This window comes from Etheostoma cragini, chromosome 19 (assembly GCF_013103735.1).
Source record: "Etheostoma cragini isolate CJK2018 chromosome 19, CSU_Ecrag_1.0, whole genome shotgun sequence".
Taxonomy (NCBI): domain Eukaryota; kingdom Metazoa; phylum Chordata; class Actinopteri; order Perciformes; family Percidae; genus Etheostoma; species Etheostoma cragini.
Window position 1 is genome coordinate 411,881 of NC_048425.1, and position 5,079 is coordinate 416,959.

The 5,079-nt window shown below is 39.8% G+C and overlaps 1 protein-coding gene across 1 annotated transcript in view; it reads right to left on the minus strand.

Annotated features, from left to right (window-relative positions):
- LOC117935155 (zinc finger protein 2-like) overlaps positions 1-5,079 on the minus strand; it is a 27,595-nt gene that overhangs the window by 19,962 nt on the left and 2,554 nt on the right. The window lies entirely within an intron of this gene.

Genomic DNA, 5,079 nt, shown 5'->3' on the forward strand with positions numbered 1-5,079 from the left:
AGGAGGGGGGGACACAATGGAGACTTGTCGCTCTTTTTCTACGTTTTTGTCGCTCTTTTTATACCTTTTTGTTGCTCTTTCTCTAAATTTTTGTCGCTCTTTTTATACGTTTTTGTCGCTCTTTCTCTAAATTTTTGTCGCTCTTTTTCTACATTTTTGTTGCTCTTTTTCTACATTTTTGTCGCTCTTTCTCTACATTTTTGTCGCTCTTTTTCTACCTTTTTGTCGCTCTTTTTCTACATTTTTGTTGCTCTTTTTTCTACATTTTTGTTGCTCTTTCTCTAAATTTTTGTCGCTCTTTTTCTACATTTTTGTCGCTCTTTCTCAAAATTTTTGTCGCTCTTTTTCTACGTTTTTGTCGCTCTTTTTCTACATTTTTGTCGCTCTTTTTCTACATTTTTGTCGCTCTTTTTCTACATTTTTGACGCTCTTTTTCTACGTTTACACGTTTTTAACATTGTTTTTGTGATTTTCCGGTGTTTGCTGTTTTTGTTTTGAACAGTTTTAATATTAATTTACGAAACGATAAATTCGCTTTTACAGCTCAAACTGAGAAAACATGTCCGCGTGTTAAACGTGAATGTCTTCTAGTGTCTCGTCTCCTCGGGACAGACGCCGAACATCTTTGGATCGGTGGACCAGAGACGCGTTTAGAGGCTTTTTGGGAGACACTGATCCGCATTTCTCACCGTTTTCTGATGTTTTAGAGACCCGAGCACTCATCCCTTCATCCAGAAGATAATCGTTAGCTGCAGCCGCGAGCGCTAGCCGACCGCCGGGAGGACAATGAGCAACCAGGAGGAATAACGGCAGAATAACGGAGGAATAACGGCAGAATAACGGAGAGATAACGGAGGAATAGTGGCAGAAAAACGGAGGAGTAACGGCAGAATAACGGCGGAATAACGGCGGAATAACAGCAAATAACGGAGGAATAACGGCAGAATAACGGCGGAATAACGGCAGAATAACGGCGGAATAACGGCAAATAACGGCAGAATAACGGGCAAATAACGGAGGAATAACGGAGGAATAACGGCGGAATAACGGCAAATAACGGCAGAATAACGGGCAAATAACGGCAGAATAACGGCAGAATAACGGCGGCATAACGGCGGAATAACGGCGGAATAACGGCGGAATAACAGCAGAATAACGGGAGAATAACGGCAAATAACGGCGGAATAACGGCAGAATAACGGCAGAATAACGGCGGAATAACGGCTGAATATCGGCAGAATAACGGCGGAATAACGGCGGAATAACGGCAGAATAATGATGGAATAACGGCAGAATAACGGCGGAATAACGGCGGAATAACGGCGTCAATCCACGACTTCTTCTCCTCTTTCTGCAGAACGTTCTTGAGCTTCGAAGCCGCCGCTAACAACCAAACTGTGGCTCCAAGGAAACAGGAAGAGGAGGAGTCAGAACTCGTTAACTCTGATTTATCGACGAGAAAACGTCGTGAAAACGACGTCTGTCGGGCGTGGAGCTGCTGAACTACGGAGGCCCTGAAGGGTCACGGGACGTAAACGAGGAGCGGGAAGAACGGCGTTTATCTTCCTGGAAATACAACAGAATGAACCCGATGACGTCTTTTTGGGAAATACTGACTTTTACACCCAAAAAAACCCCCTGAGGAGGCTTAACGCGGCCGCATGCTCCTTCTGACATTTTGTTTTTTTTGGCGCCTTATTTAGTTTGTTGGTTATTCGATGTTTTTGTTGCTTTTTGAAGCATTTTTGCCCCTTTTTTTTGATCATTTCTCTTTCTTTTTGGGGGGTTTTGGTGCTTTTCTAACTTTCTTGGCATCTTTTCTTATATGTGTGTGTGTGTGTGTGTGTGTGTGTGTGTGTGTGTGTGTGTGTGTCTCGTTTTCTTTTCTCGATTTCAAGTTTTTGTTCAAGTTTTTTTTTTCATTGTTTTCGTTGCTTCTTGGTGCCTTTTCTTATTTATATATAAATATATATATATATATATATATATATACTATTATTTTATTTTATTTATTTATTTTTCGAGGTTTTGGGGGTTTTTGTTTACGTTTTCTGGCACCTGTTTTGAGTTATTAGTTTTTCCCGAGGTGTTTTGGTGCTTCTTCCCGTCAGGCGTGTATAACGGATGAAACGAGTATAAATATGTATAAATATTGAGATTATTTGCGTTTTGGGCCTTTTTGAGGTTGTTTTTACCTAAACTGCTATTGGACGAGAGTCACTGCTGTTTGTGCCAAACATAATACATTTATCTTCAAGTATTGATCATTATTATTATTATTATCATTATTATTATTATTATTATTGTTGTTGTTGTAAATGTCTTTCTGTACTTAACTGTTTAAGTTACATTTTCAAGTGAAAATGTTTAAGTATTGAGACGCCGGGCTCAGTTTTTTGTCTTTGTCGTTCTTTATTGTAAAAAAAAAATAATAATAATAAAAATGAATGAATCGCTGAAACCGAATCCACCGAATCTCCATCAAGTCAAGTTTATTTCATCCATAAAAATGGAAATTACAATGCTCACACTCACCATCTTACCCATAAAAGAATTTAAATACAGTACCACAAATACACTACAATATTATACATAAATACAATGAGAAAAATAAAATAAAAATAAATAAAAACTCATGCAAATGTACGTTTAAAGTGCTTGTTGTGCTGCCTAATAGCCTGAGGGATAAAAGAAAGAGCATACCGCTTTGTTTGAGTCACAGGAGGTCTTAGTCTACCACTGGAGGTCTTAGTCTACCACAGGAGGTCTTAGCCTACCACACGAGGTTTTAGCCTACCACAGGATGTCTTAGCCTACCACAGGAGGTCTTAGCCTACCACAGGAGGTCTTAGCCTACCACAGGAGGTCGTAGCCTACCACAGGAGGTCTTAGCCTACCACAGGAGGTCTTAGCCTACCACAGGAGGTCGTAGCCTACCACAGGAGGTCTTAGCCTACCACTGCGCTCTATGACCCTGACGGACAGATTACCATGAAGGGGGTGACCCGGGTCCCTCGTTATTTCCTGAGTCATTTTTACCAGATGATCGTCATATACCTGATCCACTGTATTTAACTCTCCCACCATATTCCCAGCCCTTTTAGTCACTCTATCAATTCTGGCCTTCTCAGTTACCCCAGCATTCCCCCCCCCCACCCCACCACACAGTATCTCCAAACACTACATATGACTGACATAAAAAACATTTTAACCACATCCGTGTTCTCCTTAAAGGACTGCAACTTCCTCAAACAGTTGACCCGTGGACTTAATTTTTTCATCAATGGAAATCATGGAAACGGCGTCCGATTTAAAGTCTGTTTCTGGAAGATTTGCATTCCCTAACGCTCCGAGGAGAAGGAGCCGAACCCCGATGTTAGCGTTGTTGTTGAGAGTTGGAACTTTGATAATAAAAGATTTATCGTCAGTCGAGGATTGTTGTCGTGTTGTAATTATGACTCACTTCCTGTTTCGAGGAGACTGAACGTCGTAGTCTGGTCCACATGTTCACACCGGGCGACTTTTTGACAATCAGCTGAAAAAATAAAAATAACTAAAAAAAGAATAAGCTGGCAACGTTTAGGTTCCAAAAAGCACAAAACAAAGGGGTGGAGCGAGCTAGAGAAACAACTGAGAGAGAGAGAAAGGTGCTAATGTAATATAAACAAAGTGGTGGAGCAAAATATATTATGTAAAAAAAAATATAATGAAAAAAAAATATGTTAAAGTAATAATGTAAAAAATGTAATGTAAAATAAACAATGTTATATAAAGATAATGTAAAAAAAAAAACGTGTAAAAATATTATGTAATTTTTAAAACCTGAGACCTTCAGGTCTTCAGTACAGGGCAGACCGATAAAATGACTCATTTTCGTGTGTTTATAATATTTTCGTGTGTATATAAGATGCTATAGCCGTTGCCTAGATACCTTCAGGTCCAACCACGCCAGTGACGTCATCCATATTGTCAACGTTCAAATACTGACACGCAATATTAAAAAAAAAAAAAACGAATTTTTTGTGTTAATTAAAAAAAAAAAAAAAAAAAAGCTGTATTGATTTTTTTTAATTACATTTTTTTGTGTAATTCATTTGTAATTATCATAAACAACAAGTTATCAACATGTTTTTCTTTTCAGTTCAGTTCCTCTTTAAGTAGTAAGAAGAGTAGGAATGGTTTTAATTAAGGTGAATAACACCACGACTACACCCTAACGAGCTAGAGATGGATTATAATGGTTTTAAATAACAGAAAGCGTAAAGAAGACACAGTAATTAGAAAATCCTACTGGGGTTAGATGCCTCTGTCAGGGTTAATGTAGGCCTACTACAGCGGGAATCAAACCCCCGACCACACCAACCACAGGGCTCATACCCGTCTTCCTGGGGGACACATTGGTTGAGGTATCGCTGTGGGAATTGATGAAGGATGGCCCGCATTTAAGCTTTAAACGACTGGACCGTTAGAGCACTTGAACGCAACATTTCAACGTCATCGGGTCTGGCTGTTACCATGGACACGGAGAACAACAACGGTCCGAGTTTCAATCGTTTGGGTCCGTTTAGTGAAACAGACAAAACCCCGTTCAGGTCTACGGGACTAGGTGAGTACACATTTGAACAGGATAATTATATATATGTATATAAATATAACGAGATAAGGTTACGCGCCCATGTAACGTTTTAACCTCGACGCCTCACGTTAGCTTAGCGTTAGCTTAACGTTAGCTTAACGTTAGCTTACGTTAGCTTAGGCTAACTGAAATTCCACAACTTCCACAGTTATTAACGCAACCGGTTCTTCTTTTTTACATTAAAGTTAGTGTGTATCTGATGAGCAGGTGTGTAGATGTGTGTGTGTGTGAGTGTGTATCTGATGAGCAGGTGTGTAGATGTGTGTGTGTATCTGATGAGCAGATGTGTAGATGTGTGTGTGTATCTGATGAGCAGATGTGTAGATGTGTGTGTGTATCTGATGAGCAGGTGTGTAGATGTGTGTGTGTATCTGATGAGCAGGTGTGTAGATGTGTGTGTGTGTGTGTGTGTGTGTGTGTGTGTGTGTGTGTGTGTGTGTGTG